Genomic DNA, 13,555 nt, shown 5'->3' on the forward strand with positions numbered 1-13,555 from the left:
AACGAGGCCTGAACTCGCCCCACGCTCCGCCAGATCCTGAGAGATGAGGGCTGATCTGACGCCTCCCCACCGGGGGGCTGAAATAAGCTGCAATACATGTTGTTCTGATTCCTCTGTCAGTCACATCAATCTCTGTTTCACGCCGCTTTCATCATCCTGGTGGGATAAAGTCTAAAAACATCTTTCTGTTGTTTGCTTTTAGAAATAGATACAATCAGCTCATAGCTGTAACGGACTGGAATCAGAGGAAGATTATTTTTTGATATCATGCTTTTGGAGTGATCTGTCCAAACAATGACACTATAAAACGGTCTTAATCAAAGAATAAAGAGTTCTGACAGGAAAACCACCATGTACTGAATCCAAAGCCCTCAGTCTGTCCTTCCATATGGTGAAGATGAAAATGCTAAACTGCTCTCTGAAGCCGTATGATGTTCTCCTTCACTATCTCAGTTATTCTACTACAGAAACCTGATTACTCTGCATGGTGGGAACAGAGGAAACAAAACAGGAAACACAGAGTTAGTATTTTACACATCTTACACGGTTCTCTGATACAGAAATCAGCAGGTCGGGATGTATTGATTTAACAACTTTAAACTGTTTAAATGATTTCAAAAAGTTGTGTTTTAACCGGTTTCCATGGAGAAATAAAAAAGTTTGTTGTTTGTAAAAAAGTTCCACCCTAAGAGTTGCTTTCAAAAAGGTGGTCTGAGCACCGTTGTCATGGAAACAGACCCTCAAATCATGTTAATGTGGTCTGAGAATGAAACCCTCTCACTATAATCAGACACCGGGAAGAAAGTCTTCATTTCAACTGAATTCTTTTGCCTTATTACAAAGATTCCGAGGAGCGTGTGTGAACACCTCTGGACACCTCGGTGAACGTTAGTCTGTTTGGTCTCCCTCGTCCCGCCGGAGCCTGGCAGGTTTACCGGCGCCTCATTAAAACGGAGCATCCATCCGTTCTTATCTCCCCACACAGAGGCCGGGGCGAAGCGCCGGGCCCGGATCGTCTCGTCGCGTCATGTCGGAGAGCCTGTTGCTTCTGCCGCTACACGACCTTGACGACAGGTGACTGTCGCTCCGCCCCGCCGCTCCCGCAGCCCCGGGCTTCACACAGGTGGAGCTGAGAACCGCAGCTGGAGAGAGCTGAGAGAGGAGTCTTCAAGCTCCCTTCCTCCGCATCCCTGTGATGTCTTTTTGGCTGTGTGCGTGTGTGTGTGTGTGTGTGTGTGTGTGTGTGTATGTGTGTGTGTATGTCCTCCCTCGGGAGCGCTCCATTTCCTGCATGTAACCCACTTCCCGTGTGCTTCCCGGCCGGGGGAAGCGCTGTCTGTCAGGGATCCGTCTGACTACATCACAGCCTCCGTCACCTGGAATGCACCTCGGATCCGAGCCTTGTGGGTCTCACGGGGGGGGGGGGGGGGGGGTTGACACCCGTCATGGCTGACAGTGTGTTTCGAGGTCACGGGGAGGAGATTTTAAGTTAGAGAGAAAAAAGAAAAACTCAGCTGCTGTTAAATTATCCAGCTGTGGTTTAACTCAGTCCCTCAGCAGTTTATCCTTTTCAGCCTTCACATCTCTTTTAAAGTGGCCGGCACACACCCCGCCCCCCCTCCCTCACCCTTTGAAGCCCCCCCGCCCCCCCGGCCGCCTGTCCATTTCACCGCCATGCTTTATCTACCTGTCACACCTTTGATCATCCGGCAGACGGCGAGGATAAAGGACGGAGGGTGAAGATAAAGGAGGACCGTCCTTCAAACGCCCCCCCCGCCCCCCCGTCCAGGTTCGCTGTGTGAAGACAGGTTGCCATAGCAACAGTTAAGCTATTCTCAAGAGACGCGGCTCTTTTTTGTACCTTCTCGCACATGATTGCTTATCGCTCGGTTTGCTGTTAATAATGGCTGATGAGAACGGATGAAAAACAAATACCGGCGGCGGCGGCGGCTCTCCTATAGGCTGACCCCAGCGGGCGCGCGCTGGCTAACGAGGCGGGGTAGTTCTCGCCCCGGCTGGCGGAGCGCATTAATTGCAAACTGTAACCAATTTGGTTCGCTGTGTCGCTTTTTTTTAATTAACTGCTTGAACAGCTTGAGATCAACAGTGAGCCCACCAGCGCGATCTGAAGCCATTTACAATCAGCATGCCTCCGACTTCAAACTTTTAATTAGGTTGTGTAGCCCCCCCCCCGTTCTGGGGCGGGTAGGGACCGTCTCCGAATGTAAAGCCGCCGAACGGCCGGCTCGTTAGGCGAGGCGTAATGAAGAGCGCGTTAATGTCACATCATGTCTCATCGCCGATTAGCGCCTCCTCAGCCTTCCCTCCGACTCTGAATGACGATGAACATCGTTTACGTTGACTCAGTGTCGACGGCCGGCGCGTCAGGATGTAAACTCTGAGACTGCATGAAGCTAACCGGAGGCACAGCTCGGGTCCGGTCGGTAATGGCGTCCGGCGCCGACAGCCGGAATATTCCAGACGACTGAGGGGGATCCAGCTGCTCCGCCGGGTGAGTTAATCTCCTACTAATCAAACCTGGGAGGAAGAAATCCACCAATCCTCTCTTCCTCGGGGACGGCAGCCAAACTCTACATCGGACTGTATTTATTCAGACGGACATTCTGATATTAATCCTTTCTGAAAACCTCAAGCGCTGTTGTCCTTCTTTCACTGGGATTAAAAGAAAAGTATAAACTTTCCGAAGGGTTAAAATAGTGAATTAAATGTGTGAAACCTGTATGATGAACTTAGCTATGAGCTGCCTCCAGGGATGATTAGTGTTTACACTTCATTTACAACCGTTTTCACTGTCAGTGATTTAAAGTTCAACATAAGCTCACCTCAACTGGACCAAATGTTGACTTTTAACGAACATTTTTAGGCCCCGTTTACAAGATTTCACGGGAAAATGCTTCATTTTAGTGTTTTCGTTCCATAAAGTTTCATTTTGCATGAAAGCATTTTGAAAAACCGTTTGAAAAAGGGGCGGCTGTGGTTCAGTGGGGAGAGCAGTCGTCTTGCAATCGGGAGGTTGTTAGTTCGATTCCTGTCTCCCTGTCTGCATGTCGAAGTGTCCTTGGGCAAGACACTGAACCCCAAACTGCCCCCAGTGGATGGACTGAGCGCCTTGCATGGCAGCCGCCTCCACTGGTGTGTGAATGTGCGTGTGAATGGGTGAGTGCGTTAATGCAGTGTAAAGCGCTTTGGGCTCTGTCAATGCAGTGTAAAAGCGCTATATAAGTGTAGACCATTTACCATTCATGGTGCGTTCACACCGGACGCGTCGTGAGCGGCGCTTTTCTATGCAAAGTCTATGTGGACGAGCGGCGGGGAGCGGGGCGGCACGTCAGGAGTGTCAGGAGCGTCAACTTTTGAGCGTTTCGAGCGTCGACGCCCACGACGCGCGTCCCCGGCGTCAGGAGCGTCGTGAGAGTTGGGAAAACTGAACTTTCGACGCGCTGCCGCTGAGCGTCAACCAATCAGAGACGATCCCTCCGGTGCTACGTCACTACGAGTGATCCGAGCACCGATGCGGGCCGGCCAGTGTTGCCAACATGACGAGTTTCTCGCTAAATCTGGCGACTTTCCAAAACCTCTTGGCGACTTTTTTTTTCGTCAAAAGCAACTAGTGACAAATCTAGCAACCTTCTCTGGTGCTCTGGAGACGTGACAGGACGTCTCGTTGCTGTCGTCAATGAGCAGCGGGTGCTGCGTGAGCCCCTCCCCCGTCCCAAAGCGCTCACAGGCGGTCAGTCTCAGCAGCGCCCCCTGCTGCAGTCAGAGCAGAGAGGAGCAGAGCAGCCAATAGCCACTTTTCTGACAACGACGCGGTCTAGCTTTATTTAACAAATAAAGCCGAGCCGCTCTCCTGATGCGATCCGCCATAGCTGCAAACAGAAATCAGCCTCCAGCGCGCCGATAAACTGATGCGTGTCAAGAGCGTCAAGAGCGTCGCGAGCTTTGTGACCACCTGGTGTCAAGCGTCGTGCTCGAAGCGTCACAAGCGTCAGCTTCGAGGCGTCCCTAGCGTCGACGACGCCCGCGACGCGTCCGGTGTGAACGCACCATTACTCAGACATGGTAGAAATGACAAAAATGATGTCGCTAGCCCGTCTGGCCACTAGTGGGCACTGTTGGCTTTTGTTTGTAATGAAATAAAGTAAGATACCCTGTAGACATCAGCAATGGGAGAACATGGACATTCAAATGGACAAGTTGGACTGTTGTCGTGGTGACTGTTAACTCCAAAACCACCAAGGCCTCGAGGATCTGGGCCGGGAGCAGGACCAGGACCAGGACCAGGACCCAGAGAGTCTGGACTGGGAGCCATGACTGTGGAGGGAAACATTGTTTTTATTGTCCAGCTACCAAACTGACCCCCAAACTTCAACACATTTTCCGCCCTCACTTGAAAACCTTGTCCCGGAGACCGGGTCCGTAGTTTTTTCCGGTGTATTTCAACATATGCTGTCAGTTGTGAAACAAAATAAGTTGCATGACCACCAAAAACAACTAAAAAGCTGCTGATTTATAAAAGATGGCAAAGGATTTTATTGCAGTGGGAACTGCGCTGCAGTGTAATCGAGGCCTTAATGGATTGTTACGGTTTTCTACTTGACTGTTTTAAACGTGTTCTATCAGCTGCTGTTGTCTCTTCCACCGTATCACTCACATCATCCCCACAAGGCGAAGCTCGCAGGTCATGTGACTCTGGAGACGCAGCCACGCTGGAGAGAGTGGCCAGAGAAGAGATGGCGCGTTGAGCTGCTGGACAGAAGCAGCAGTCTTTCAGCAGGTATGGATCTGACTCATACATGGAGCCGCAGCCTATAAATTCTTGATCACGGTCACGATGATATCCAGGACCTGAAAATAGGTAGAATGCAGCCATTCTGAGATGGAAAGAGAAAGACAGAGATGGATGATTGAAGCAGCTGATGGAGCTTGTGGTGAGGGAATAAAGTGTTTCTAAACTAGACCAAAAAAACCCAACAGGATGAACAGGATGAACAGGACATGCAGTCTGTGGCTGAGATGGGAGAAGTTAACCCCGGCGCTGGTCCGATACAGTACTTCAGACCGGTTTATACCTCGTCTCTGCTTAATCTGAATATTCCGGGAATAATACTCAGTATTATATATTAAACCCCCTTCAGGAGTGGAGGTTTATCACTGGTAAGATTTTACCAGCAACGTGACGACTGACCTGAGGACTGATGTCAGATCTGAAGCAAAGAATAAACTGTTTCTGTGTGACTGTCGTCAATAAAGAAAACACTGACTGCTGTCCCTGTCGTCAAGTTCTATAACAGAACACCAGCTGGAACCGCAGAAAGCCTCCTCCTCTGAATCTGGCTTCTCTGTTAGAGTTCCTTGATCTGACTGTGTTGTATTTGGCACTATACAAATAAATTCAATGCAATCGAATTAATAAATGATGTTCCTTCCCCAGCATGAGTAAATGAGCTTACCCTGATTGTACATGCACACAGATCCTATTAGCAGCAGGAAAAAAAAGGAAGTTCTCTGTGTTTGTAATGAAGTGAATCTCTGTTCGCTGCACAGAAATCCAGCAGCGGTTTTCTAATTTGAAATCCTCCAGGTGGCTCTGACCTTTACGGTGAAGGATCTAGGACATCTTTGCTTTTCCAGGTTCCAAAGTGGTGCAGCTGCTGTTGGATGTAGCAGTTATGAAGACTAATGGAGGCGCTGAGGGAGTATTTCTGCCACCGGCAGCAGATGGAAAGACGCTGCTGCAATTCAACACGTTGTCAAGTTTCCAGGTTCAGCCGCTACAAAGCCTTCGTCTGGAAATCTCCAGTTAAAACACGCATGTTGCCTCTGTTTTTATGCACATGTAGACCACAGCCGGGTGTGTTTCAGCTGAAGCACGCGTCCTCGGACCGGCCAATCGTCCTCAGAGGGACAGGAAGGAGCGTTTCAGCTCCTCCGTCACTCCTCGCCGCTTCGCCGTGACCAGATACCAAGAAGAGACATTTCCATATAGAGAGCAGCTTGTTGCTTTTGTTCTATTTAAACACACACATTTAGGTTGTTGCCATGGCAACCCATGGAAATACATGACAACCGTATCTGATGGCGCCCGTACACAGCGTGGAGAGGCAGCCGCAGCCGGGAGACGAGACTCGGCTTCTCTCGATCCAGACGCAGCCTCGTAATTTCCTGAAAACCGGAGAAGCGCCGTCCCCGGTGAAAAACTCAGCAGGCACGTGGGCGTGATGAGCAGAGCCCAGCTTCTGACGGAGACAGGAAGATAGCTGGCCCGAGCTCGCAAAGTCGGGTTTCGTAAGAGGAAAGGGCGTCCGTCACAGTGCCGAGGTGGACGGGCGTGGGTGTGTATCCACAAAACTTTCACTATGTCTAGTGCAGCGGTGTCAAACATAAGGTCCGTGGACCAAACCCAGCTTGTAAGAGGCTCCAGTTCGGCCCGCCAATCCTCCAAGCAAACTGTAAAGATTTGAAAGGAAACACTGATTTATTTGACACATTTTCCAAACCAGACCAGAACTCAAACCAATGACTTTTTCACTGTGAGCTGAGAGTGCTAACCACTGCACCACTGTGCACCCCTGAATGCCATTGTGCTTCTATTATAATCTCCATGAGAGTCATTTACTCATGCTTACTGCATTTACTCCCACAATCCTTTAGTATTCACACTATGCGTCAGTAGAACTGTTCTCTGGTGAAGGAACCTGAATAACCTGAATAAACACAACAGCTGCTTCACCTTCAGTCGCTCTGAATTATCCTCTAATTCTTCATTGTGAAGACACTAAATTTCCCTGGAATCCTTTCATATTCACAGAATTATACAACATCTAGCTTAATAACCCTGAATTTTCCCATAATGCTTTGCTGTGTACAGTAATATTGAGAGTATTTGAGGACTGGAGCTAGCAGAGGAGATATTTGTGAGGCGGGAAAACTTCAGCACAAAGCTTCTGATGCCCGGGGAGTCAAACATGGAGTCCATCTGGAATCGCAGGAATTAAAGGTTTTCTTCCAAAGAGGCAGAAGTTCATGAGCTGCAGAGCTTTTGGATAAGTAGACCGCCACCAACCGATTCTCAAAAAAGCAAACAAAAATAAAAGTATTCTGTCGATTTTCCGGCGGCGCGCCGCTCCGCCGCCCGATCTGCATCGGCATGTTTGTTTCAGCGTGTGAAGGATAATCTGTGAGGGGGAAAATCCTGCAAATGGACAAAGAAACTGTGTGTTCCAGTACATTCACAGAGGTTTGAAACGAAGGATGAAAAGCGGCGTAATCTTCACGACCACATTACAGCTTGAAATGCAGCTGCAATCTCTCACCTAAAAGAACCCGCCGTCTATCCACTCTCTGCTTTAATCCTCCTTTCAAGTCGGTCTCACAGGTTTGGATGTGATTTGGGAAGAAAGAGCTTCAATAACCTCCTACACCGGGTTTGTTTTTAGCTCCGCAGCCTATTTTTCATTATTTAGAGGTCAGATGAAACGCCTGCTGTGCGTTATCGGCTCACCAGCTGACCCTCTGCCTCTCGGTGTGGGCGCTCCGGCCCGGGATCGCTCATTGACTTCGTTTTAATCACTTTGCTGAATCCACGGAGCTCGACTGCGCTGCAGCCTGGAGCTGACCTCTGCACGCTGCCAAAGTTCCCCACAGCGGCTGCCTGCAAAAATGTGCACGTCTTTGTGTGTGTGTGTGTGTGGAAGTGCATCAAAACGCCGGAGGAGTCTTTATCACGCTCGCAGCTTTTTCACCCTGGCTCGGCTTTAACATCCAGCCCCGCCTCCCGGTCCGATACCATCGCTCCTGTTTTGGCCCAAGCAGGCCTTATCTGGAGAGTCCAGCCCGGGCCGCCCGCTCCAACAGATCCAGAACAGATCCGTCTCACTTCTGGAGAGAGAGCGGAAGAACCTCAGCGTCCCGAGGAAAGTGGAGACACAGCAGCTCCTGGTTTCCGCTGCAGGGATGTGAGAGTGGAATCAGGGGACGTTTCTCTGGACGTAAATGTGTTTCAGTGCTTTCTAGTGTTCCCCACAGCAGCTCAGGTCCAGTCTGCTGCACTGCAGTCAGCTGACGATCCAACACCAACATTTTCACAGCAAATGTGCACAAAATGACCAGTGCACGATGATGCCAATAACATTATTTCCTGAAGAAAAGGGCAGGTAATAAACTGGCAATTGTTTCCTAGTCGTCCAAGACTCGTGTGGGGAATGAGAGCCACTGTAAACACAGAAGAATGTGAGAGAATCACCACAAACCCAACTGAATCCAGGCCACTCTGTCGCCTAAAGCTGAAAACACAACCTGAAGACACGGAAACCGGTTTGATTTCATGTCGCCAACCAACTGTAATATTACTTCTGTGAACGGAGAAACGCATTTATTAATAATTAGCCGTCTGTAAAGTGTGGAGAGGATAATCAGATTAAACGCGCCCCGCTGTGAGCGTCACATCAACACCTCGGCACACTTTAATTTTCCCCGAGAGGTCAGGTGAGTTCTCCCGTCTGCCGTCAGCCGAGCGGCGCTCCGGCTCTGATTTAACCTCGCTGTGAGGAACAGTGCAAACCGCTGCACCACAGCACGGTAAATTCAGCAGGTGGCGTTATAACCAAGCACTAAACCACAAAACGCGACTTTCAGATGCATTTCAGAATGTTGAGGACAGAGCAGAATGTTTCAGAAAGAAAGGAAAAGAATAGCCGATAAGCTCAGTGAAGGAGTGGTTTATAGAGACGTTTGGCGGTGACGTCCCGCTGAGAGATAATGAAGGGCAGCATGTCCGACTGTGGCTCTCTCTGAGAAAACGCTCTGATCTGCTGGGTGCAGAGAGATGATTTATGAGGAGTGTTTAATGTCAGAGCCGATCGGCGCATTAGAGTCGGACATTACAAAACGGAATTGTCCCATTGGCAACGTCTGAGCTGCACCTGGGACTTCCTGCTCCGACACGTCCCAGAGAGTGAAGGATTTACCGTCCTCAAACACAGAAAGAGCCAAAAATCTCACTTGATATGAATAAAAACAAGCCGGATGAAAAGAGTCTGTTAAACTGAGATGGAATTAGAGATACTGTCTGAGTCTGACTCTTTAAACTCTGTCTGCACTATCTCAACATGTCAGCAGAGCTGAACTAACAGCACAGCTGAGCTAATAGCACAGCGAGGGCTCGGCTTCAGAAGTCAACACTGTCTCTTATGTTTCCGCCTCCTCCGAATGAAGAGAAACTGGCAGTGGAGGCGAGAGCAGCTGCTCTGGCAAAGTAAAGGAACCTAAAGAAACCCTGACTTCATCTGAAAGGAAATGCGAGGAGAAGCCGTCCGGCCCACGCCGCTCCGCTGACAGGTGACGTCCGGGGAGCGCAGGGAGAGGAAACCACCGTAACGAGAGCTCAGAGCCCAGGACCGAGCCTCGCGGAGATTAGAACCTGCAGACTCAGCCACCAAATACTGTACGAGACATCTATACTGCCTCTGAGCCTTAAACCAGCGCCATCACATGGAATCTGAGACGACCAATGCTGGAAGAATGATCCAGAATACAGAAATGCTGCATATCGAACAAAGCTGTTGCTTCATGTGGCACTGAGCCACTTTGGGAAACACTTTAAAAAAACAACTAAAAAGTGGCCCCTGGATAACTTCGGAGTCTGCAGCTCCTTTCCAGTCGTTCAGCTGAAACTCCAGCTGGTTTCCGTCCAGGGGGCTGATTGGGCAGATTAGGTGAGCGTGCCAAGAGGTTTTCTGCGAGTCGCTGGAGCGAGACTCTCCGGCGAGTCGGAGCCTGACCTCCCTGATCAATACACCAACATCTGTGAAGCTCCAGAGAGCTGAAGGCTGCGTCCTCCTCCTCACCACTGCGCACAGATAAACACATAACGTATAATCCCTGCCGACCACACCATGTGACCCTGATGTGAGCCGATCAGCTGACTGAGGGTGCAGGCAGAGGGAAAACGCTACTTTTTGAAAAACGGCTCCATCTCCATGTAAATGGTGGAAAATGCTGCTACTGCAAATGTGCACAACTCCTGTGGTAAATATCTCTTCTGCACAATGGCTGCCTCCAGAGTGTCACCACTCCCAGTCCAGAGCCTCCTGGAACCTGGTCGTTTCAGAGTTGAGTCACCATAACCTTGAAAAAGGTAATAAAAGTCCATCTTGAACAGGATGGTCTGGTCTGCTTCACCTGAACTGGTCGGATTCTGTGGAAAAGCTGACTGACAAACGACTGACTCAATGTCCAACACTGCAATAATGTTGACAGTGGAAGAGGAAGTGAGGAAGTGAGGTCTATTATCGCAGCATTACAGAGAGAAATGGGCGGCAGCTTTAATTCTGGATCATTTCTGGATGCCACTCTGTCTCCATGCCGCTGGAAAAAGTTCTGCCACCGACGATATCATAATTAAACCATGCACTGGCAAAAGGGTCGTCCAACTTTTGAGCAGTAATGTTACCTGCTGCTGCTGCCGAGAACGCTGTCATTTACATATTTTACACAAGATTGAAGCGGAGAAGTGCCGGAGCGCAGCTGTTCCACGGTCTGTATCGCCCCTGATGAAGTGAATTAGCGGAGTAAATCTGGCGGCGCGGGGTCCCGGTCCCGTAATGAGGGAGCCGCGGCTGAATCGGTTGTGGCTGATTGTTGGCCCGGGCTGCTGTGGAGCAGTTGGTGTTTCTCTTATCTGCCTTTTAAAAAGGCAAACAGCTCGCCCTGCTCTCCTCTCCCCGGCTGGCCCTATGTGCTTTCCTGTGCTTTGCATTTGTGTGTGTGTGAGTGTGTGTGTGTGTGTGTGTGCGCTCGGCTAGCAGATGCTGTAAAAAGCGAGAAACGCCGTCGCCGTAGCAACTGGAGTGTGCCGTCATGGTGAGGAGGATGTGCTGCCTGTTCAGCTCCTGCTGCGGCGGGTTTCCTGGTAGCTGTCAGTCCATCACAGCTCGGCGCTCTGACCGAGCAGCAGACCGTGGAGAGCAGAAGTTTCTGTTGTGATGGAGGGAAAAGACGCCTAATCCCAGATTACCGACCAGGTTATGTAAGGATTAAATGTCTAATCCAAATAGGTGATCATGAGACCCGTAAAAGTGCATTAATGGAAGTTCACACACCAAATCTTAAGCAAAACCGCCCAGGTGTGAACGAGTCTGAGGATCTTCACAACAAGTTAGCTCCATCAGGAGAGCCAAACCAGAGAAAAAAGGGCAAGTTATACTAATTTTTAGGATAAATATGCTGATTTCCTGTAAGTTCACAGGGAATCAACTTATTTGTCTTGGATTTTTTTGTACAATCTATCTACTCCTCTACTTCCTATGGTTTCCAGGTGTTTGACCCTGTTTACACAAGAACGATCTGGAGGAAACAGTACCGTTTCTTTGTTTCTGTGCTGCTATTATTCACCACAGAGAGACAGAATGGAGCATGAAGCCTCCTGCAGCGCTACATGAAACGTGATCCCACTGGGCTGGACATGCTATGATGCTACACATTAGAGCATTACTGCAAAAAACTAAAAAAAGACAACCTGAATTATGGAACATGCAGGATGGTTTCGGGTGGAAAATAAAGAAACAAATGAGATTAAAAAGACTGCAAAACCTAAGAAGGTGAAGAAAACATGGCGGCCTGACTGACAGAAAACCTCTGATCACATGAACCGGATCCCTGCTTCGTGCTGAGATTACTCCCTTTTCCAACATGTTAAAAACACACACTCTCACACATTGTCACACACTGTACATCACACACTGCTCACGTTGTACATTCACCAGAACCTCCTTCCAGTATTTAACTGTGAGCTCTGGAAAGCTGTTCATAGAGCCATGTTTCCTGGATTGCGAGTGTTTCTTAATGAGTTCAGCCAATTTTACATTTACAAGTTTTTAAATGAGTAAACTGTTGTCAGTCAAGACCGAGGACCTTGACCTGTTTACATGGAAACGGCAGGAACACTGAAAACAATTCAGAGTTCATGTTGGGCCAGGACTGGGTGCTGCTATAGTTCGTTTTGGTAGTGAAGTAAACTCAGATCAGAGCGTCTTCTGTGTCTAGAATGGACGTACTCTTTTGTCCATGAGGTGATCGTAATGTAATAAGATAACTTTGTTTAAATGAGATGGGTTGGGATAAAAGGACATTTTGGTTTTGCCTTTACTACTAGGTATAGTGCTGCATTAGAGACTAAAATACAATTTTTATTGACTAAAACTGTAATTAATGTTTTAATTGACTGAAGTGAAAGAACAGCCATGGATGATTCTGTAAATGACTTTTTGTCGACTAAAACTCGGCTCAAAAGAGTCCGAACATGACTGAAGATGATAAAATCTAAAATGACAGCTTGGCACAAAGACTAGACTAAGACTAAAATCAAAACAGGCAGCAATATGGAGTTCGAGCATTTTCCAGTAGTTCCACTTTGGGAGCCGTGGAGCAGAGTTTCTTTTGGTTGCAGGTTCAATCCCCTCTCGCTCTCCCATATGTCGGCGTCGTGAAGCCGGACTCCCAGAGGAGGCTGAGCGCCTCGAACGGCAGCTGCCGCCGGTGCAGCGGGTGACGGGAACGATGCAAACGAACTCCATCACTGGGTTCTTCCCTTCGCTGGCGACTGAGTGAGGAGTCCCTCGCCCTCGCTCCTCGGCGGAGTCGAAGTGTTCCAGTTGACGCTGATTAGCATGTCCAGCTCCCATCGGAGGTATAAGAGGCGCCGTGACGAACCTGCAGGCTGGCGGCGGCGCCGTCGTACAGATTACAGGTCCCAGCTGGCTGAGAACAGCTCCGGGTTCCCAAACCAAGCCAGAGAGGCTGTCGTTCACAGGGACCACTGAGTTTCCCTGCTTTTCATTTTGGCACCAAGATCGTATTTCCATGAACGGAGTGGCGGAATAAATGATCAGAGTTTAGAGACGGACTGAAAGAGGAAAATCAACCCTTCATAAAAGAGTCTGCCCAGGGTTGAGAAAAACCATGAAAGAGATATGAGGTGAACTCCAAGGTCATTTTCGATGCCCGACGAAACGACGGGGCACGTCCGGCAGCGGTGGGCTCGGTGGAATTCGACCCAGGAGGACATAAAACTGCCAGACTGGAATCTGAATAATGATGAGGCCAAACTGAAGTTCCCGGTAAATCACATTAGCTCTGTCTTGACAAAAAGGAACGACAGAATAAATAAGAACAGCACGGCGCCGGCGGAACAGGAGGGAGGATGGAATATGCTCTGAGGCTGAGTGAGTGAGTCTTAAATCTGCACAGAGCCCGATGAAATCACAGGACGATCACGGCCTTCTGAGGAGGGAGCTGAACGCACCGGGAACAAAACACTCGGCTAATCTGAAGAAGCCGTCTGCGATCCGAGCGCCGCCGATCATCGACGGAACGAGCTGAAGCGTGCAGCCTGCGGAAGGCATCCCTCCAACCTGAGACAGCTGGAGCAGTTTGCTCAGGACGAACGGGCCAAAGTACATGTTGACAGGAGCAGCAGCCTCACACACCGCCTGCTCTCACACACCGCCTGCAAAGACTCTGCAAGGCATTTAGT

Source organism: Salarias fasciatus, chromosome 5 (assembly GCF_902148845.1).
Source record: "Salarias fasciatus chromosome 5, fSalaFa1.1, whole genome shotgun sequence".
Lineage (NCBI taxonomy): Eukaryota > Metazoa > Chordata > Actinopteri > Blenniiformes > Blenniidae > Salarias > Salarias fasciatus.